At 42.5% G+C, this 23866-nt stretch overlaps 7 non-coding genes across 7 annotated transcripts; all 7 read right to left on the bottom strand.

The window, feature by feature from the left end:
• Nucleotides 1-3311: 3311 nt before the first annotated feature.
• trnaa-ugc (transfer RNA alanine (anticodon UGC)) lies at nt 3312-3384 on the bottom strand. Its single transcript has one exon. It is a non-coding gene; the product is annotated as a tRNA-Ala (tRNA).
• Nucleotides 3385-7085: 3701 nt separating this feature from the next.
• trnaa-ugc (transfer RNA alanine (anticodon UGC)) lies at nt 7086-7158 on the bottom strand. The gene has a single exon. It is a non-coding gene; the product is annotated as a tRNA-Ala (tRNA).
• Nucleotides 7159-11417: 4259 nt separating this feature from the next.
• On the bottom strand, nt 11418-11490 carry trnaa-ugc (transfer RNA alanine (anticodon UGC)). Its single transcript has one exon. It is a non-coding gene; the product is annotated as a tRNA-Ala (tRNA).
• Nucleotides 11491-12915: 1425 nt separating this feature from the next.
• Nucleotides 12916-12988, bottom strand: trnaa-cgc (transfer RNA alanine (anticodon CGC)). Its single transcript has one exon. It is a non-coding gene; the product is annotated as a tRNA-Ala (tRNA).
• A 6770-nt stretch (nt 12989-19758) lies between these two features.
• Nucleotides 19759-19831, bottom strand: trnaa-ugc (transfer RNA alanine (anticodon UGC)). Its single transcript has one exon. It is a non-coding gene; the product is annotated as a tRNA-Ala (tRNA).
• Nucleotides 19832-20023: 192 nt separating this feature from the next.
• Nucleotides 20024-20096, bottom strand: trnaa-cgc (transfer RNA alanine (anticodon CGC)). Its single transcript has one exon. It is a non-coding gene; the product is annotated as a tRNA-Ala (tRNA).
• Nucleotides 20097-22058: 1962 nt separating this feature from the next.
• Nucleotides 22059-22131, bottom strand: trnaa-agc (transfer RNA alanine (anticodon AGC)). The gene has a single exon. It is a non-coding gene; the product is annotated as a tRNA-Ala (tRNA).
• Nucleotides 22132-23866: the final 1735 nt, after the last annotated feature.

Raw genomic sequence — 23866 nt, 5'->3', positions numbered from 1 at the left:
AACTGGAGAACATTGGCATCGATCCCACGAACGCGAAGCGAGCGTTCTACCATTTGAACTACTTCCCCTGCAAATAATACAAGAAAATCACCCAAAAAAATAACAACAAACTTTTCGAGAAGGCATAATCCAACTGGAGAATGTTGGCATCGATCCCATGAACGCGTGCATGCTAAGGGAGCTTCTTCCGTTTGAACTACTTCCGCTGCAACTCATACAAGAAAATCATCAAAAACAACAAATGTTACGAGCAGGCATAATCCATGCAAAGCGAGCGCTCAACCATTTGAGCAAACTCCCCTGCAACTCACAGAAAAATCACCAAAAACAACAACAAAAGTTAACGAGCAGGCAAAATCCAAATGGAGAATGTGGGTATCAATCCGACTACCGCTCGCATACGAAACAAGCGCTCTACCATTTGAGCTAATTCCCCTTTAACTCACAAAAGAAAATCACCAAAAACAACAACAACAAACATTACGAGTAGGTAAAATCTAAATGGAAAATATGGGCATCAATCCTACTACCTCTCGCATGCGATGCAAGAGCTCTACCATTTGAGCTAATTCCCCTTTAACTCACACAAGAAAATCACCAAAAACAACAACAACAAACATGACGAGCAGGTAAAATTCAATTGTAGAATGTGGGCATCGATCCCACTACCTCTCGCATGCAAATCGAGCGCTCTACCATTTGAGCTAATTCCCCTCCAATTAATGCAAGAAAATCATCAAAAACAACAAAAGTTAACGAGCAAGCACACTCAAATCGGAGAATGTGGGCATCAATCCCACTACCTCTCGCATGCAAAGCGAGCGCGCGACCATTTGAGCTAATTCCCCTTTAACTCATAGAAGAAAATCACCAAAAACAACAACAACAAGTTAACGGGCAGGCAAAGTCCAATTGGAGAATGTGTGCATCGATCCCACTACCTTGCACATGCGAAGTAAGCGCTCAACCTTTTGAGCTAATTCCGCTTTAACGCACAGAAGAAAATCACCAAAAACAACAACAACAAACATTACGAGCAGGTAAAATCCAAATGGAGAATGTGGGCATCAATCCCAGTCCCTCTCGCATGCGAAGCAAGCGCTCTACCATTTGATCTAATTCCCCTTTAACTCACAAAAGAAAATCACCAAAAAGAACAACAAAACTTAACGAGCAGGCAAAATCCAAATGGAGAATGTGTGCATCGATTCCACTACCTTGCACATGCGAAGTAAGCGCTCAACCTTTTGAGCTAATTCCGCTTTAACGCACAAAAGAAAATCACCAAAAACAACAACAACAAACACTACGAGCAGGTAAAATCCAAATGGAGAATGTGGGCATCAATCCCACTCCCTCTCGCATGCGAAGCAAGCGCTCTACCATTTGATCTAATTCCCCTTTAACTCACAAAAGAAAATCACCAAAAAGAACAACAAAACTTAACGAGCAGGCAAAATCCAAATGGAGAATATGGGCATCGATCCCACTACCTCTCGCATGCTCTACCATTTGAGCTAATTTCCCTTCAACTCATAGAAGAAAATCACCAAAAACAACAACAACAACAAGTTAACGGGCAGGCAAAATCCAATTTGAGAATGTGGGCATTCATCCCACGACCTCTCGCATACAAAGCAAGCGCTCTACAATTTGAGCTACTTCCCCTGCAAAGCATACAAGAAAATCACCAAAAACAACAACAAACGTTAAGATCAGGCAAAATTCAAATGGAGAATGTGGGCATCGATGCCACTACCTCTAGCATGCAAAGCAAGCACTCTACCATTTGAGCTAATTCCCCTTTAACTTACAGATCAAAATCACCACAAAGAACAACAAAAGTTAACGAGCAGGCAAAAATCCAAATGGAGAATGTGGGCATCGACCCCACTAACTCTCACATGCTAAAGCGAGCGCTCTATCATTTGAGCTAATTCCCCTTCAACTCATAGAAGAAAATCACCAAAAACAACAACAAGTTAACGAGCAGGCAAAATCCAATTGGAGAATGTGGGCATCTATCCCACTACCTCTCACATGCAAAGCGAGCGCTTTACCATTTGAGCTAATTCCCCTTCAACTCATAGAATCAAATAATAATATAATATATAATATATAATATATATATATATATATATATATATATATATATATATATATATATATATATATATATATATATATATATATATATATATATATATAATATAATAATAATAATCAAAATGGAAAATGTGGGGATCAATCCCACTACCTCTCGCATGCGATGCAAGAGCTCTACCATTTAAACTAATTCCCCTGCAGCTCAAAGAAGATAATCACCAAAAACAACAACAAAAGTTAACGAGCAGGCAAAATCCAAATGGAGAATGTGGGCATCGATCCCACAAACGCGAAGCGAGCATTCTACCATTTGAACTACTTTCCCTGCAAAGCATACAAAAAAATCACCAAAAACAACAACAAACGTTACGATCAGGCATAATCCAAATGGAAAATGTGGGGATCGATCCCACTACCTCTCGCATTTGATGCAAGCGCTCTACCATTGAAGCTAATTCCCCTGCAGGTCAAAGAAGATAATCACCAAAAACAACAACAACAAAAGTTAACGAGCAGGCAAAATCCAAATGGAGAATGTGGGCATCGATCCCACAAACGCGAAGCGAGCATTCTACCATTTGAACTACTTTCCCTGCAAAGCATACAAGAAAATCACCAAAAACAACAACAAACGTTACGATCAGGCATAATCCAAATGGAAAATGTGGGGATCGATCCCACTACCTCTCGCATGCGATGCAAGCGCTCTACCATTTAAGCTAATTCCCCTGCTGCTCAAAGAAGATAATCACCAAAAACAACAACAACAAAAGTTAACGAGCAGGCAAAATCCAAATAGAGAATGTGGGCATCGATCCCACTACCTCTCGCATGCGAAGCAAGCGCTCTACCATTTAAGCTAATTCTTAAACTCACAGAAGAAAATCACCAAAAACAACAACAACAAACATTACGAGCAGGTAAAATCCAATTGGAGAATGTGGGCATCGATTCCACCGCCTCTCGCATGCAAAGTGAGCGCTCTACCATTTGAGCTAATTCCCCTTCAACTCATAGAAGAAAATCACCCAAAACAACAACAACAACAAGTTAACGAGCAGGCAAAATCCAATTGTAGATTGTGGGCATCGACCCCACTACCTCTCGCATGCTCAGCGAGCGCTCTACCATTTGAGGTAATTCCACTGCAACTCAGAAGATAATCACAAAAAACAATAAAAGTTAACGAGCAGGCAAAATGCAGTTGGAGAATGTGGGCATCGATCCCACTACCTCTCGCATGCAAAGCGAGCGCTCTACCATTTGAGCTAACTCCCCTTCAACTCATAGAAGAAAATCACCAAAAACAACAACAACAAGTTAACGGGCAGGCAAAGTCCAATTGGAGAATGTGGGCATCGATCCCACTATCTCTCGCATGCAAAGCAAGCGCTCTACCATTTGAGCTAATTCCCCTTCGACTCACATAAGAAAATCACCAAAAACAACAACAACAACAGCAACAAGTTAACGAGCAGGCAAAATCCAATTGGTGATTGTGGGCATCGATCCCACTACCTCTCGCATGCTAAACGAGCTCTCTACCATTTGAGCTAATTCCGCTGCAACTCAGAAGATAATCACAAAAAACAATAAAAGTTAACGAGCAGGCAAAATGCAGTTGGAGAATTTGGGCATCGATTCCACTACCTCTCGCATGCAAAGCGAGCACTCTACCATTTGAGCTAACTCCCCTTCAACACATAGAAGAAAATCACCAAAAACAACAACAACAAGTTAACGGGCAGGCAAAATTCAATTGGAGATTGTGGGCATCGATCCCACTACCTCTCGCATGCAATGCAAGCGCTCTACCATTTGAGCGAATTCCCCTTCAATTCACAGAAGAAAATAACCAAAAACAACAACAACAACAAGTTAACGACCAGGCAAAATCCAAATGGAGAATATGGGTATCGATCCCACTACCTCTCGCACGCTAAGCAAGCGCTCGACCATTTGAGCTAATTCCCCTTTAACTTACAGATCAAAAACAACAAAAAGAACAATAAAAGTTAACGAGCAGGCAAAATCCAAATGGAGAATGTGGGCATCGATCCCACTACCTCTCGCATGCAAAGCAAGCGCTCTACCATTTGAGCTAATTCCCCTTCAACACATAGAAGAAAATCACCAAAAACAACAACAAGTTAACGGGCAGGCAAAATCCATTTGGAGAATGTGGGCATCGATCCCTCTACCTCTCGCATGCGATGCAAGTGCTCTAACATTTAAGCTAATTCCCCGCCAACTCAAAGAAGATAATCACCAAAAACAACAACAACAAAAGTTAACAAGTAGGCAAAATCCATTTGGAGAATGTGTGCATCGATCCCTCTACCTCTCGCATGCGAAGCAAGCGCTCTACCATTTGAGCTAATTCCCCGCCAACTCAAAGAAGATAATCACCAAAAACAACAACAACAAAAGTTAACAAGCAGGCAAAATCCAAATGGAGAATGTGGGCATCGATCCCATGAACACTAAACGAGAATTCGACCATTTGAACTACTTCCCCTGCAAATCAGACAAGTAAATCACCAAATCAACAACCACAAACATTACGAGCAGGCATAATCCAACTGGAGAATGTGGGCATCGATCCCACTACCTCTCACATACAAAGCGAGCGCTTTACCATTTGAGATAATTCCCCTGCAACTCACAGAAGAAAATCACCACAAACAACAACAAAAGTTAACGAGCAAGCAAAACCCAATTGGAGAATGCGGGCATCGATCCCACTACCTCTCGCATGCTAAACGAGCTCTCTACCATTTGAGCTAATTCCGCTGCAACTCAGAAGATAATCACAAAAAACAATAAAAGTTAACGAGCAGGCAAAATGCAGTTGGAGAATTTGGGCATCGATTCCACTACCTCTCGCATGCAAAGCGAGCACTCTACCATTTGAGCTAACTCCCCTTCAACACATAGAAGAAAATCACCAAAAACAACAACAACAAGTTAACGGGCAGGCAAAATTCAATTGGAGATTGTGGGCATCGATCCCACTACCTCTCGCATGCAATGCAAGCGCTCTACCATTTGAGCGAATTCCCCTTCAATTCACAGAAGAAAATAACCAAAAACAACAACAACAACAAGTTAACGACCAGGCAAAATCCAAATGGAGAATATGGGTATCGATCCCACTACCTCTCGCACGCTAAGCAAGCGCTCGACCATTTGAGCTAATTCCCCTTTAACTTACAGATCAAAAACAACAAAAAGAACAATAAAAGTTAACGAGCAGGCAAAATCCAAATGGAGAATGTGGGCATCGATCCCACTACCTCTCGCATGCAAAGCAAGCGCTCTACCATTTGAGCTAATTCCCCTTCGACACATAGAAGAAAATCACCAAAAACAACAACAAGTTAACGGGCAGGCAAAATCCATTTGGAGAATGTGGGCATCGATCCCTCTACCTCTCGCATGCGATGCAAGTGCTCTAACATTTAAGCTAATTCCCCGCCAACTCAAAGAAGATAATCACCAAAAACAACAACAACAAAAGTTAACAAGTAGGCAAAATCCATTTGGAGAATGTGTGCATCGATCCCTCTACCTCTCGCATGCGAAGCAAGCGCTCTACCATTTGAGCTAATTCCCCGCCAACTCAAAGAAGATAATCACCAAAAACAACAACAACAAAAGTTAACAAGCAGGCAAAATCCAAATGGAGAATGTGGGCATCGATCCCATGAACACTAAACGAGAATTCGACCATTTGAACTACTTCCCCTGCAAATCAGACAAGTAAATCACCAAATCAACAACCACAAACATTACGAGCAGGCATAATCCAACTGGAGAATGTGGGCATCGATCCCACTACCTCTCACATACAAAGCGAGCGCTTTACCATTTGAGATAATTCCCCTGCAACTCACAGAAGAAAATCACCACAAACAACAACAAAAGTTAACGAGCAGGCAAAATCCAAATGGAGAATGTGGGCATCGATCCCACGACCGCGAAGCGAGCATTCTACCATTTGAGCTACTTCCCCTGCAAAGCATCCATCCATCCATCCATTTTCTTGACCGCTTATTCCTCACAAGGGTCGCGGGGGCTGCTGGCGCCTATCTCAGCTGGCTCTGGGCAGTAGGCGGGGGACACCCTGGACTGGTTGCCAACCAATCGCAGGGCAAGCAGGTAAAATCCAAATGGAAAATGTGGGCATCAATCCCACAAACGCGAAGCGAGCATTCTACCATTTGAACTACTTTCCCTGCAAAGCATACAAGAAAATCACCAAAAACAACAACAAAAGTTAACGATCAGGCATAATCCAAATGGAGAATGTGGGCATCGATCCCACAAACGCGAAGCGAGCATTCTACCATTTGAACTACTTTCCCTGCAAAGCATACAAGAAAATCACCAAAAACAACAACAAACGTTACGATCAGGCATAATCCAAATGGAAAATGTGGGGATCGATCCCACTACCTCTCGCATGCGATGCAAGCGCTCTACCATTTAAGCTAATTCCCCTGCTGCTCAAAGAAGATAATCACCAAAAACAACAACAACAAAAGTTAACGAGCAGGCAAAATCCAAATGGAGAATGTGGGCATCGATCCCACTACCTCTCGCATGCGAAGCAAGCGCTCTACCATTTAAGCTAATTCTTAAACTCACAGAAGAAAATCACCAAAAACAACAACAACAAACATTACGAGCAGGTAAAATCCAATTGGAGAATGTGGGCATCGATTCCACCGCCTCTCGCATGCAAAGTGAGCGCTCTACCATTTGAGCTAATTCCCCTTCAACTCATAGAAGAAAATCACCCAAAACAACAACAACAACAAGTTAACGAGCAGGCAAAATCCAATTGTAGATTGTGGGCATCGACCCCACTACCTCTCGCATGCTCAGCGAGCGCTCTACCATTTGAGGTAATTCCACTGCAACTCAGAAGATAATCACAAAAAACAATAAAAGTTAACGAGCAGGCAAAATGCAGTTGGAGAATGTGGGCATCGATCCCACTACCTCTCGCATGCAAAGCGAGCACTCTACCATTTGAGCTAACTCCCCTTCAACTCATAGAAGAAAATCACCAAAAACAACAACAACAAGTTAACGGGCAGGCAAAGTCCAATTGGAGAATGTGGGCATCGATCCCACTATCTCTCGCATGCAAAGCAAGCGCTCTACCATTTGAGCTAATTCCCCTTCGACTCACATAAGAAAATCACCAAAAACAACAACAACAACAGCAACAAGTTAACGAGCAGGCAAAATCCAATTGGTGATTGTGGGCATCGATCCCACTACCTCTCGCATGCTAAACGAGCTCTCTACCATTTGAGCTAATTCCGCTGCAACTCAGAAGATAATCACAAAAAACAATAAAAGTTAACGAGCAGGCAAAATGCAGTTGGAGAATTTGGGCATCGATTCCACTACCTCTCGCATGCAAAGCGAGCACTCTACCATTTGAGCTAACTCCCCTTCAACACATAGAAGAAAATCACCAAAAACAACAACAACAAGTTAACGGGCAGGCAAAATTCAATTGGAGATTGTGGGCATCGATCCCACTACCTCTCGCATGCAATGCAAGCGCTCTACCATTTGAGCGAATTCCCCTTCAATTCACAGAAGAAAATAACCAAAAACAACAACAACAACAAGTTAACGACCAGGCAAAATCCAAATGGAGAATATGGGTATCGATCCCACTACCTCTCGCACGCTAAGCAAGCGCTCGACCATTTGAGCTAATTCCCCTTTAACTTACAGATCAAAAACAACAAAAAGAACAATAAAAGTTAACGAGCAGGCAAAATCCAAATGGAGAATGTGGGCATCGATCCCACTACCTCTCGCATGCAAAGCAAGCGCTCTACCATTTGAGCTAATTCCCCTTCAACACATAGAAGAAAATCACCAAAAACAACAACAAGTTAACGGGCAGGCAAAATCCATTTGGAGAATGTGGGCATCGATCCCTCTACCTCTCGCATGCGATGCAAGTGCTCTAACATTTAAGCTAATTCCCCGCCAACTCAAAGAAGATAATCACCAAAAACAACAACAACAAAAGTTAACAAGTAGGCAAAATCCATTTGGAGAATGTGTGCATCGATCCCTCTACCTCTCGCATGCGAAGCAAGCGCTCTACCATTTGAGCTAATTCCCCGCCAACTCAAAGAAGATAATCACCAAAAACAACAACAACAAAAGTTAACAAGCAGGCAAAATCCAAATGGAGAATGTGGGCATCGATCCCATGAACACTAAACGAGAATTCGACCATTTGAACTACTTCCCCTGCAAATCAGACAAGTAAATCACCAAATCAACAACCACAAACATTACGAGCAGGCATAATCCAACTGGAGAATGTGGGCATCGATCCCACTACCTCTCACATACAAAGCGAGCGCTTTACCATTTGAGATAATTCCCCTGCAACTCACAGAAGAAAATCACCACAAACAACAACAAAAGTTAACGAGCAAGCAAAACCCAATTGGAGAATGCGGGCATCGATCCCACTACCTCTCGCATGCTAAACGAGCTCTCTACCATTTGAGCTAATTCCGCTGCAACTCAGAAGATAATCACAAAAAACAATAAAAGTTAACGAGCAGGCAAAATGCAGTTGGAGAATTTGGGCATCGATTCCACTACCTCTCGCATGCAAAGCGAGCACTCTACCATTTGAGCTAACTCCCCTTCAACACATAGAAGAAAATCACCAAAAACAACAACAACAAGTTAACGGGCAGGCAAAATTCAATTGGAGATTGTGGGCATCGATCCCACTACCTCTCGCATGCAATGCAAGCGCTCTACCATTTGAGCGAATTCCCCTTCAATTCACAGAAGAAAATAACCAAAAACAACAACAACAACAAGTTAACGACCAGGCAAAATCCAAATGGAGAATATGGGTATCGATCCCACTACCTCTCGCACGCTAAGCAAGCGCTCGACCATTTGAGCTAATTCCCCTTTAACTTACAGATCAAAAACAACAAAAAGAACAATAAAAGTTAACGAGCAGGCAAAATCCAAATGGAGAATGTGGGCATCGATCCCACTACCTCTCGCATGCAAAGCAAGCGCTCTACCATTTGAGCTAATTCCCCTTCAACACATAGAAGAAAATCACCAAAAACAACAACAAGTTAACGGGCAGGCAAAATCCATTTGGAGAATGTGGGCATCGATCCCTCTACCTCTCGCATGCGATGCAAGTGCTCTAACATTTAAGCTAATTCCCCGCCAACTCAAAGAAGATAATCACCAAAAACAACAACAACAAAAGTTAACAAGTAGGCAAAATCCATTTGGAGAATGTGTGCATCGATCCCTCTACCTCTCGCATGCGAAGCAAGCGCTCTACCATTTGAGCTAATTCCCCGCCAACTCAAAGAAGATAATCACCAAAAACAACAACAACAAAAGTTAACAAGCAGGCAAAATCCAAATGGAGAATGTGGGCATCGATCCCATGAACACTAAACGAGAATTCGACCATTTGAACTACTTCCCCTGCAAATCAGACAAGTAAATCACCAAATCAACAACCACAAACATTACGAGCAGGCATAATCCAACTGGAGAATGTGGGCATCGATCCCACTACCTCTCACATACAAAGCGAGCGCTTTACCATTTGAGATAATTCCCCTGCAACTCACAGAAGAAAATCACCACAAACAACAACAAAAGTTAACGAGCAGGCAAAATCCAAATGGAGAATGTGGGCATCGATCCCACGACCGCGAAGCGAGCATTCTACCATTTGAGCTACTTCCCCTGCAAAGCATCCATCCATCCATCCATTTTCTTGACCGCTTATTCCTCACAAGGGTCGCGGGGGCTGCTGGCGCCTATCTCAGCTGGCTCTGGGCAGTAGGCGGGGGACACCCTGGACTGGTTGCCAACCAATCGCAGGGCAAGCAGGTAAAATCCAAATGGAAAATGTGGGCATCAATCCCACTACCTCTCGCATGCAAAGCGAGCACTCTACCATTTGAGTTAATTCCCCTGCAGCTCAAATAAGATAATCACCAAAAACAACAATAACAAAAGTTAACGAGCAGGCAAAATCCAAATGGAGAATGTGGGCATCGATCCCACAAACGCGAAGCGAGCATTCTACCATTTGAACTACTTCCCCTGCAAAGCATACAAGAAAATCACCAAATCAACAACCACAAACATTACGAGCAGGCATAATCCAACTGGAGAATGTGGGGATCGATCCCACTACCTCTCACATGCGATGCAAGCGCTCTACCATTTAAGCTAATTCCCCTGCAACTTACAGAAGAAAATCACCAAAAACAACAACAACAAATTTAACGAGCAGGCAAAATCCAAATGGAGAATGTGGGCATCAATCTCATTACCTCTCACATGATCAGCGAGCGCTCTTTCATTTGAGCTAATTCCCCTCAATTACTGAAAGAAAATCATCAAAAACAACAAAAGTTAACGAGCAAGCAAAACCCAATTGGAGAATGCAGGCATCGATCCCACTACCTCTCGCATGCAAAGCAAGCGCTCTACCATTTGAGCTAATTCCCCTGCAACTCAAAGAAGATAATCGCCAAAAACAAAAACAACAAAAGTTAACGCGCGGGCAAAATCCAAATGGAGAATGTGGGAATCGATCCCACGAACGCTAAGCAAGCATTCTACCATTTGAAATACTTCCCCTGCAAATCATACAAGAAAATCAACAAAAACAACAACAATAAAAGTTAACGACCAGGCAAAATCCAAATGGAGAATGTGGGTATAGATCCCACTAACTCTCGCACGCTAAGCAAGCGCTCTACCATTTGAGCTAATTCCCCTTTAACTTACAGATCAAAAACAACAAAAAGAACAATAAAAGTTAACGAGCAGGCAAAATCCAAATGGAGAATGTGGGCATCGACCCCACTAACTCTCACATGCTAAAACGAGCGCTCTACCATATGAACCACTTCCCCTGCAATTCATACAAGAAAATCACTAAAAACAACAAAAGTTAACGAGCAGGCAAATCCAAATGGAGAATGTGGGCATTGATCCCACTACCTCTCGCATGCGAAGCAAGCGCTCTACCATTTGAGCTAATTCCCCTTTAACTCACACAAGAAAATCACCAAAAACCAACAACAACAAAAGTTGACGAGCAGGCAAAATCCAAATGGAGAACGTGGGCATCGATCCCACTACCTCTCACATGCTAAGCGAGTACTCTACCATTTGAGCTAATTCCCCTTCAACTCACAGTACAAAATCACCAAAAACAACAACAACAAGTTAACGAGCAGGCAAAATCCAATTGGAAAATGTGGGCATTGATCCCACTACCTCTCGCATGCAAAGCGAGCGCTCTACCATTTGAGCTAATTCCCCTCTAACTCACACAAGAAAATCACCAAAAACAACAACAAACGTTACGATCAGGCATAATCCAAATGGAAAATGTGGGGATCAATTCCACTCCCTCTAGCATGCGATGCAAGCGCTCTACCATTTAAGCTAATTCCCCTTTAACTTACAGATCAAAATCACCAAAAAGAACAACAAAAGTTAACGAGCAGGCAAAATCCAAATGGAGAATGTGGGCATCAATCTCACTACCTCTCACATGCTCAGCAAGCGCTCTACCATTTAAGCTAATTCCCCTTAAACTTACAGATCAAAATCACCAAAAAGAACAACAAAAGTTAACGAGCAAGCAAAATCCAATTGGAGAATGTGGGCATCGATCCCACTACCGCTCGCATGCAAAGCAAGCGCTCTACCATTTGAGCTAAGACCCCTGGAACTCCAAGAAGATAATCACCAAAAACAACAACAACAAAAGTTAACGACCAGGCAAAATCCAAATGGAGAATGTGGGCATCGATCCCACTACCTCTTGCATGCTAAGCAAGCGCTCTCCCATTTGAGCTAATTCCCCTTTACCTTACAGATCAAAATCACCAAAAAGAACAACAAAAGTTAACAAGCAGGCAAAATCCAATTGGAGAATGTGGGCATCGACCCTACGAACTCTCACATGCGAAAGCGAGCGCGCTACCATTTGAACCACTTCCCCTGTAATTCATACAAGAAAATCACCAAAAACAACAACAAAAGTTAACGAGCAGGCAAAATCCAAATGGAGAATGTGGGCATCGATCCCACTACCTCTCGCATGCTCTACCATTTGAGCTAATTTCCATTCAACTCATAGAAGAAAATCACCAAAAACAACAACAACAACAAGTTAACGGGCAGGCAAAATCCAATTTGAGAATGTGGGCATTCATCCCACGACCTCTCGCATGCAAAGCAAGCGCTCTACAATTTGAGCTACTTCCCCTGCAAAGCATACAAGAAAATCACCAAAAACAACAACAAACGTTACGATCAGGCAAAATTAAAATGGAGAATGTGGGCATCGATTCCACTACCTCTCGCATGCAAAGCGAGCGCTCTACCATTTGAGTTAATTCCCCTGCAGCTCAAAAAAGATAATCACCAAAAACAACAACAACAAAAGTTAACGAGCAGGCAAAATCCAAATGGAGAACGTGGGCATCGATCCCACAAACGCTAAGCGAGCATTCTACCATTTGAACTACTTCCCCTGCAAAGCATACAAGAAAATCGCCCAAAACAACAACAAACGTCACGATCAGGCATCATCCAAATGGAAAATGTGGGCATCGATGCCACTACCTCTCGCATGCAAAGCAAGCGCTCTACCATTTGAGCTAATTCCCCTTTAATTTACAGATCAAAATCACCCAAAACAACAACAACAAACATTACGAGTTGGTAAAATCCAAATGGAAAATGTGGGGATCGATCCCACTACCACTCGCATGCGAAGCAAGCGCTCTACCATTTGAGCTAATTCCCCTTTAACGCACAAAAGAAAATCACCCAAAACAACAACAACAAACATTACGAGTTGGTAAAATCCAAATGGAAAATGTGGGCATCAATCCCACTACCTCTCGCATGCGAAGCAAGCGCTCTACCATTTGAACTAATTCCCCTTTAACTCACACAAGTAAATCACCAAAAACAACAACAAAAAACATTACGAGCAGGTAAAATCCAAATGGAGAATGTGGGCATCGATCCCACTACCTCTCCCATGCAAAGCGAGCGCTCTACCATTTGAGTTAATTCCCCTGCAGCTCAAATAAGATAATCACCAAAAACAACAACAACAAAAGTTAACGAGCAGGCAAAATCCAAATGGAGAATGTGGGCATCGATCCCACAAACGCGAAGCGAGCATTCTACCATTTGAACTACTTCCCCTGTAATTCATACAAGAAAATCACCAAAAACAACAACAAACGTTACGATCAGGCATAATCCAAATGGAAAATGTGGGGATCAATTCCACTACCTCTAGCATGCGATGCAAGCGCTCTACCATTTAAGCTAATTCCCCTTTAACTTACAGATCAAAATCACCAAAAAGAACAACAAAAGTTAACGAGCAGGCAAAATCCAAATGGAGAATGTGGGCATCAATGTCACTACCTCTCACATGCTCAGCAAGCGCTCTACCATTTAAGCTAATTCCCCTTTAACTTACAGATCAAAATCACCAAAAAGAACAACAAAAGTGAACGAGCAAGCAAAATCCAATTGGAGAATGTGGGCATCGATCCCACTACCGCTCGCATGCAAAGCAAGCGCTCTACCATTTGAGCTAAGACCCCTGTAACTCCAAGAAGATAATCACCAAAAACAACAACAACAAAAGTTAACAAGCAGGCAAAATCCAAATGGAGAATGTGGGCATCGATCCCACGAACGCTAAGCGAGCATTCTTCCATTTGAACTACTTCCCCTGCAAATCATATAAGAAAATCACCAAAAACAACAACAATAAAAGTTAACGACCAGGCAAAATCCAAATGGAGAATGTGTGCATCGATCCCACTACCTCTTGCATGCTAAGCAAGCGCTCTACCATTTGAGCTAATTCCCCTTTACCTTACAGATCAAAATCACCAAAAAGAACAACAAAAGTTAACGAGCAGGAAAAATCCAAGTGGAGAATGTGGGCATCGACCATACGAACTCTCACATGCGAAAGCGAGCGCGCTACCATTTGAACCACTTCCCCTGTAATTCATACAAGAAAATCACCAAAAACAACAACAAAAGTTAACGAGCAGGCAAAATCCAAATGGAGAATGTGGGCATCGATCCCACTACCTCTCGCATGCTCTACCATTTGAGCTAATTTCCATTCAACTCATAGAAGAAAATCACCAAAAACAACAACAACAACAAGTTAACGGGCAGGCAAAATCCAATTTGAGAATGTGGGCATTCATCCCACGACCTCTCGCATGCAAAGCAAGCGCTCTACAATTTGAGCTACTTCCCCTGCAAAGCATACAAGAAAATCACCAAAAACAACAACAAATGTTACGATCAGGCAAAATTCAAATGGAGAAAGTGGGCATCAATCCCACTACCTCTCGCATGCAAAGCGAGCGCTCTACCATTTGAGTTAATTCCCCTGGAGCTCAAAAAAGATAATCACCAAAAACAACAACACAAAAGTTAACGAGCAGGCAAAATCCAAATGGAGAACGTGGGCATCGATCCCACAAACGCTAAGCGAGCATTCTACCATTTGAACTACTTCCCCTGCAAAGCATACAAGAAAATCGCCAAAAACAACAACAAACGTCACGATCAGGCATCATCCAAATGGAAAATGTGGGCATCGATGCCACTACCTCTCGCATGCAAAGCAAGCGCTCTACCATTTGAGCTAATTCCCCTTTAACTTACAGATCAAAATCACCACAAAGAACAACAAAAGTTAACGAGCAGGCAAAAATCCAAATGGAGAATGTGGGCATCAATCTCACTACCTCTCACATGCTCAGCAAGCGCTCTACCATTTAAGCTAATTCCCCTTTAACTTACAGATCAAAATCACCAAAAAGAACAACAAAAGTTAACGAGCAAGCAAAATCCAAATGGAGAATGTGGGCATCGATCCCACTACCGCTCGCATGCAAAGCAAGCGCTCTACCATTTGAGTTAAGACCCCTGGAACTCCAAGAAGATGATCACCAAAAACAACAACAACAAAAGTTAACGAGCAGGCAAAATCCAAATGGAGAATGTGGGCATCGATCCCACGAACGCTAAGCGAGCATTCTTCCATTTGAACTACTTCCCCTGCAAATCATATAAGAAAATCACCAAAAACAACAACAATAAAAGTTAACGACCAGGCAAAATCCAAATGGAGAATGTGGGCATCGATCCCACTACCTCTCGCATGCAAAGCGAGCGCTCTACCATTTGAGTTAATTCCCCTGCAGCATAAAAAAGATAATCACCAAAAACAACAACAACAAAAGTTAACGAGCAAGCAAAATCCAATTGGAGAATGTGGGCATCGATCCCACTACCTCTCGCATGCAAAGCAAGCGCTCTACCATTTGAGCTAATTCCCCTTTAACTTACAGATCAAAGTCACCACAAAGAACAACAAAAGTTAACGAGCAGGCAAAAATCCAAATGGAGAATGTGGCCATCGACCCCACAACTCTCACATGCTAAAGCGAGCGCTCTATCATTTGAGCTAATTCCCCTTCAACTCATAGAAGAAAATCACCAAAAACAACAACAACAAGTTAACGAGCAGGCAAAATCCAATTGGAGAATGTGGGTATCTATCCCACTACCTCTCACATGCAAAGCAAGCGCTCTACCATTTAATCTAATTCCCCTTTAACTCACAGAAGAAAATCACCAAAAACAACAACAACAAACATTACGAGCAGGTAAAATCCAATCGGAGAATGTGGGCATCGATCCCACTACCTCTCGCATGCGAAGCAAGCGCTCTACCATTTGAGCTAATTCCCCTTTAACTCACACAAGAAAATCACAAAAAACAACAACAACAAACATTACGAGCAGGTAAAACTCAATTGGAGAATGTGGGCATCGATTCCACTGCCTCTCGCATGCAAAGTGAGCGCTCTACCATTTGAGCTAATTCCCCTTCAACTCATAGAAGAAAATCACCAAAAACAACAACAACAACATGTTAACGAGCAGGCAAAATCCAATGGTAGATTGTGGGCATCGACCCCACTACCTCTCGCATGCTCAGCGAGCGCTCTACCATTTGAGCTAATTCTCCTGCAACTCAGTAGATAATCACAAAAAACAATAAAAGTTAACGAGCAGGCAAAATGCAGTTGGAGAGTGTGGGCATCGACCCCACTACCTCTCGCATGCATAGCGAGCGCTCGACCATTTGAGCTAATTCCCCTTCAACTCATAGAAGAAAATCACCAAAAACAACAACAACAAGTTAACGGGCAGGCAAAATCCAATTGGAGAATGTGGGCATCGATCCCACTATCTCTCATATGCAAAGCAAGCGCTCAACCATTTGAGCTAATTCCCCTTTAACTCACACAAGAAAATCACAAAAAACAACAACAACAAACATTACGAGCAGGTAAAACTCAATTGGAGAATGTGGGCATCGATTCCACTGCCTCTCGCATGCAAAGTGAGCGCTCTACCATTTGAGCTAATTCCCCTTCAACTCATAGAAGAAAATCACCAAAAACAACAACAACAACAAGTTTACGAGCAGGCAAAATTCAATGGTAGATTGTGGGCATCGACCCCACTACCTCTCGCATGCTCAGCGAGCGCTCTACCATTTGAGCTAATTCCCCTGCAACTCAGTAGATAATCACAAAAAACAATAAAAGTTAACGAGCAGGCAAAATGCAGTTGGAGAGTGTGGGCATCGACCCCACTACCTCTCGCATGCAAAGCGAGCGCTCGACCATTTGAGCTAATTCCCCTTCAACTCATAGAAGAAAATCACCAAAAACAACAACAACAAGTTAACGGGCAGGCAAAATCCAATTGGAGAATGTGGGCATCGATCCCACTATCTCTCATATGCAAAGCAAGCGCTCTACCATTTGAGCTAATTCCCCTTCAACTCACATAAGAAAATCACCAAAAACAACAACAACAACAGCAACAAGTTAACCAGCAGGCAAAATCCAATTGTAGATTGTGGGCATCGATCCCACTACCTCTCGCATGCTAAACGAGCGCTCTACCATTTGAGCTAATTCCCCTGCAACTCAGAAGATAATCACAAAAAACAATAAAAGTTAACGAGCAGGCAAAATGCAGTTGGAGAATGTGGGCATCGATTCCACTACCACTCGCATGCAAAGCGAGCACTCTACCATTTGAGCTAATTCCCCTTCAACTCATAGAAGAAAATCACCAAAAACAACAACAACAAGTTAACGAGCAGGCAAAATCCAAATGGAGAATGTGGGCATCGATCCCTCTACCTCTCGCATGCGAAGCAAGCGCTCTACCCTTTGAGCTAATTCCCCTTTAACTCACGCAAGTAAATCACCAAAAACAACAACAACAAACATTACGAGCAGGTAAAATCCAAATGGAGAATGTGGGCATCGATCCCACTACCTCTCGCATGTAAAGCGAGCGCTCTACCATTTGAGTTAATTCCCTTGCAGCTCAAAGAAGATAATCACCAAAAACAACATCAACAAAAGTTAACGAGCAGGCAAAATCCAAATGGAGAATGTGGTCATCGATCCAACTACCTCTCGCATTCGAAGCAAGCGCTCTACCCTTTGAGCTAATTCCCCTTTAACTCACCAAGTAAATCACCAAAAACAACAACAACAAACATTACGAGCAGGTAAAATCCAAATGGAGAATGTGGGCATCGATCCCACTACCTCTCGCATGCAAAGCGAGCGCTCTACCATTTGAGTTAATTCCCTTGCAGCTAAAAGAAGATAATCACCAAAAACAACAACAACAAAAGTTAACGAGCAGGCAAAATCCAAATGGAGAATGTGGGCATCGATCCCACAAACGCGAAGCGAGCATTCTACCATTTGAACTACTTTCCCTGCAAAGCATACAAGAAAATCACCAAAAACAACAACAAACGTTACGATCAGGCATAATCCAAATGGAAAATGTGGGGATTGATCCCACTACCTCTCGCATGCGATGCAAGCGCTATACCATTTAAGCTAATTCCCCTGCTGCTCAAAGAAGATAATCACCAAAAACAACAACAACAAAAGTTAACGAGCAGGCAAAATCCAAATGGAGAATGTGGGCATCGATCCCACAAACGCTCAGCGAGCATTCTCCCATTTGAGCTACTTCCCCTGCAAAGCATACAAGAAAATCACCAAAAACAACAACAAACGTTACGATCAGGCAAAATCCAAACGGAGAATGTGGGGATCGACCCCACTACCTCTCGCATGCGAAGCAAGCGCTCTACCATTTGAGCTAATTCCCCTTTAACTCACAAAAGTAAATCACCAAAAACAACAACAACAAACATTACGAGCAGGTAAAATCCAAATGGAGAATGTGGGCATCGATCCCACTACCTCTCGCATGCAAAGCAAGCGCTCTACCATTTGAGTTAATTCCCCTGCAGCTCAAAGAAGATAATCACCAAAAACAACAACAACAAAAGTTAACGAGCAGGCAAAATCCATTTGGAGAATTTGGCATCGATCCCAACCTCTCGCAATCGAAGCGAGCCCTCTTCCATTTGAGTCAATTCCCCTGCAGCTCAAAGAAGATAATCACCAAAAACAACAACAACAAAAGTTAACGAGCAGTCAAAATCCAAATGGAGAATGTGGGCATCGATCCCACAAACGCTAAGCGAGCATTCTACCATTTGAACGACTTCCCCTGCAAAGCATACAAGAAAATCACCAAAAACAACAACAAATGTTACGATCAGGCATAATCAAAATGGAAAATGTGGGGATCGATCCCACTACCTCTCGCATGTGATGCAAGCGCTCTACCATTTAAGCTAATTCACCTGCAGCTCACAGAAGAAAATCACCAAAAACAAAAAAAACAAATTAAAGAGCAGGCAAAATCCAATTGGAGAATGTGGGCATCTATCCCACTACCTCTCACATGCAAAGCAAGCGCTCTACCATTTAATCTAATTCCCCTTTAACTCACAGAAGAAAATCACCAAAAACAACAACAACAAACATTACGAACAGGTAAAATCCAATTGGAGAATGTGGGCATCGATCCCACTACCTCTCGCATGCGAAGCAAGCGCTCTACCATTTGAGCTAATTTCGCATTTAACTCACACAAGAAAATCACAAAAAACAACAACAACAAACATTACGAGCAGGTAAAACTCAATTGGAGAATGTGGGCATCGATTCCACTGCCTCTCGCATGCAAAGTGAGCGCTCTACCATTTGAGCTAATTCCCCTTCAACTCATAGAAGAAAATCACCAAAAACAACAACAACAAGTTAACGGGCAGGCAAAATCCAATTGGAGAATGTGGGCATCGATCCCACTATCTCTCATATGCAAAGCAAGCGCTCTACCATTTGAGCTAATTCCCCTTCAACTCACATAAGAAAATCACCAAAAACAACAACAACAACAAGTTAACGACCAGGCAAAATCCAAATGGAGAATATGGGTATCGATCCCACTACCTCTCGCACACTAAGTAAGCGCTCTACCATTTGAGCTAATTTAATTTACAGATCAAAAACAACAAAAAGAACAATAAAAGTTAATGAGCAGGCAAAATCCGAATGGAGAATGTGGGCATCGATCCCACTACCTCTCGCATGCAAAGCGAGCGCTCTACCATTTGAGCTAATTCCCCTGTAACTCAAAGAAGATAATCACCAAAAACAACAACAACAAAAGTTAACGAGCAGGCAAAATCCAAATGGAGAATGTGGGCATCGATCCCACAACCGCTAAGCGAGCATTCTACCATTTGAGCTACTTCCCCTGCAAAGCACACAAGAAAATCACCAAAAACAACAAACGTTACGATCAGGCAAAATCCAAATGGAGAATGTGGGGATCGATCCCACTACCGCTCGCATGCGAAGCAAGCGCTCTACCATTTGAGCTAATTCCCCTTTAACTCACACAAGTAAATCACCAAAAACAACAACAACAAACATTACGAGCAGGTAAAATCCAAATGGAGAATGTGGGCATCGATCCCACTACCTCTCGCATGCAAAGCGAGCGCTCTACCATTTGAGTTAATTCCCCTGCAGCTCAAATAAGATAATCACCAAAAACAACAACAACAAAAGTTAACGAGCAGGCAAAATCCAAATGGAGAATGTGGGCATCGATCCCACAAACGCGAAGCGAGCATTCTACCATTTGAACTACTTCCCCTGCAAAGCATACAAGAAAATCACCAAAAACAATAACAAATGTTACGATCAGGCATAATTAAAATGGAAAATGTGGGGATCGATCCCACTACCTCTCGCATGCGATGCAAACGCTCTACCATTTAAGCTAATTCCCCTGCGACTCATAGAAGAAAATCACCAAAAACAACAACAACAAATTTAACGAGCAGGCAAAATCCAAATGGAGAATGTGGGCATCAATCTCACTACCTCTCACATGCTCAGCGAGCGCTCTTTCATTTGAGCTAATTCCCCTCAATTACTGAAAGAAAATCATCAAAAACAACAAAAGTTAACGAGCAAGCAAAACCCAATTGGAGAATGCAGGCATCGATCCCACTACCTCTCGCATGCAAAGCAAGCGCTCTACCATTTGAGCTAATTCCCCTGCAACTCAAAGAAGATAATCACCAAAAACAACAACAACAAAAGTTTACGAGCAGGCAAAACCCAATTGGAGAATGCGGGCATCGATCCCAATACCTCTCCCATGCAAAGCAAGCGCTCTACCATTTGAGCTAATTCCCCTCTAACTCACACAAGAAAATCACCAAAAACAACAACAAACGTTACGATCAGGCATAATCCAAATGGAAAATGTGGGGATCAATTCCACTACCTCTAGCATGCGATGCAAGCGCTCTACCATTTAAGCTAATTCCCCTTTAACTTACAGATCAAAATCACCAAAAAGAACAACAAAAGTTAACGAGCAGGCAAAATCCAATTGGAGAATGTGGGCATCAATCTCACTACCTCTCACATGCTCAGCAAGCGCTCTACCATTTGAACCACTTCCCCTGTAATTCATACAAGAAAATCACCAAAAACAACAACAAAAGTTAACGAGCAGGCAAAATCCAAATGGAGAATGTGGGCATCGATCCCACTACCTCTCGCATGCTCTACCATTTGAGCTAATTTCCATTCAACTCATAGAAGAAAATCACCAAAAACAACAACAACAAGTTAACGGGCAGGCAAAATCCAATTTGAGAATGTGGGCATTCATCCCACGACCTCTCGCATGCAAAGCAAGCGCTCTACCATTTGAGTTAATTCCCCTGCAGCTCAAATAAGATAATCACCAAAAACAACAACAAACGTTACGATCAGGCATAATCCAAATGGAAAATGTGGGGATCAATTCCACTACCTCTAGCATGCGATGCAAGCGCTCTACCATTTAAGCTAATTCCCCTTTAACTTACAGATCAAAATCACCAAAAAGAACAACAAAAGTTAACGAGCAGGCAAAATCCAAATGGAGAATGTGGGCATCAATGTCACTACCTCTCACATGCTCAGCAAGCGCTCTACCATTTAAGCTAATTCCCCTTTAACTTACAGATCAAAATCACCAAAAAGAACAACAAAAGTGAACGAGCAAGCAAAATCCAATTGAAGAATGTGGGCATCGATCCCACTACCGCTCGCATGCAAAGCAAGCGCTCTACCATTTGAGCTAAGACCCCTGTAACTCCAAGAAGATAATCACCAAAAACAACAACAAAAGTTAACAAGCAGGCAAAATCCAAATGGAGAATGTGGGCATCCATCCCACGAACGCTAAGCGAGCATTCTTCCATTTGAACTACTTCCCCTGCAAATCATATAAGAAAATCACCAAAAACAACAACAATAAAAGTTAACGACCAGGCAAAATCCAAATGGAGAATGTGGGCATCGATCCCACTACCTCTTGCATGCTAAGCAAGCGCTCTACCATTTGAGCTAATTCCCCTTTACCTTACAGATCAAAATCACCAAAAAGAACAACAAAAGTTAACGAGCAGGCAAAATCCAAGTGGAGAATGTGGGCATCGACCATACGAACTCTCACATGCGAAAGCGAGCGCTACCATTTGAACCACTTCCCCTGTAATTCATACAAGAAAATCACCAAAAACAACAACAAAAGTTAACGAGCAGGCAAAATCCAAATGGAGAATGTGGGCATCGATCCCACTACCTCTCGCATGCTCTACCATTTGAGCTAATTTCCATTCAACTCATAGAAGAAAATCACCAAAAACAACAACAACAACAAGTTAACGGGCAGGCAAAATCCAATTTGAGAATGTGGGCATTCATCCCACGACCTCTCGCATGCAAAGCAAGCGCTCTACAATTTGAGCTACTTCCCCTGCAAAGCATACAAGAAAATCACCAAAAACAACAACAAATGTTACGATCAGGCAAAATTCAAATGGAGAAAGTGGGCATCAATCCCACTACCTCTCGCATGCAAAGCGAGCGCTCTACCATTTGAGTTAATTCCCCTGCAGCTCAAAAAAGATAATCACCAAAAACAACAACACAAAAGTTAACGAGCAGGCAAAATCCAAATGGAGAACGTGGGCATCGATCCCACAAACGCTAAGCGAGCATTCTACCATTTGAACTAATTCCCCTGCAAAGCATACAAGAAAATCGCCAAAAACAACAACAAACGTCACGATCAGGCATCATCCAAATGGAAAATGTGGGCATCGATGCAACTACCTCTCGCATGCAAAGCAAGCGCTCTACCATTTGAGCTAATTCCCCTTTAACTTACAGATCAAAATCACCACAAAGAACAACAAAAGTTAACGAGCAGGCAAAAATCCAAATGGAGAATGTGGGCATCAATCTCACTACCTCTCACATGCTCAGCAAGCGCTCTACCATTTAAGCTAATTCCCCTTTAACTTACAGATCAAAATCACCAAAAAGAACAACAAAAGTTAACGAGCAAGCAAAATCCAAATGGAGAATGTGGGCATCGATCCCACTACCGCTCTCATGCAAAGCAAGCGCTCTACCATTTGAGCTAAGACCCCTGGAACTCCAAGAAGATGATCACCAAAAACAACAACAACAAAAGTTAACGAGCAGGCAAAATCCAAATGGAGAATGTGGGCATCGATCCCACGAACGCTAAGCGAGCATTCTTCCATTTGAACTACTTCCCCTGCAAATCATATAAGAAAATCACCAAAAACAACAACAATAAAAGTTAACGACCAGGCAAAATCCAAATGGAGAATGTGGGCATCGATCCCACTACCTCTCGCATGCTCTACCATTTGAGCTAATTTCCATTCAACTCATAGAAGAAAATCACCAAAAACAACAACAACAAGTTAATGGGCAGGCAAAATCCAATTTGAGAATGTGGGCATTCATCCCACGACCTCTCGCATGCAAAGCAAGCGCTCTACAATTTGAGCTACTTCCCCTGCAAAGCATACAAGAAAATCACCAAAAACAACAACAAACGTTACGATCAGGCAAAATTCAAATGGAGAATGTGGGCATCGATCCCACTACCTCTCGCATGCAAAGCGAGCGCTCTACCATTTGAGTTAATTCCCCTGCAGCTTAAAAAAGATAATCACCAAAAACAACAACAACAAAAGTTAACGAGCAGGCAAAATCCAAATGGAGAACGTGGGCATCGATCCCACAAACGCTAAGCGAGCATTCTACCATTT

This window comes from Festucalex cinctus, chromosome 7 (assembly GCF_051991245.1).
Source record: "Festucalex cinctus isolate MCC-2025b chromosome 7, RoL_Fcin_1.0, whole genome shotgun sequence".
Lineage (NCBI taxonomy): Eukaryota > Metazoa > Chordata > Actinopteri > Syngnathiformes > Syngnathidae > Festucalex > Festucalex cinctus.
Note: the sequence above shows the minus strand (reverse complement) of the source record. Positions and strands in the feature narration are given on the sequence as shown.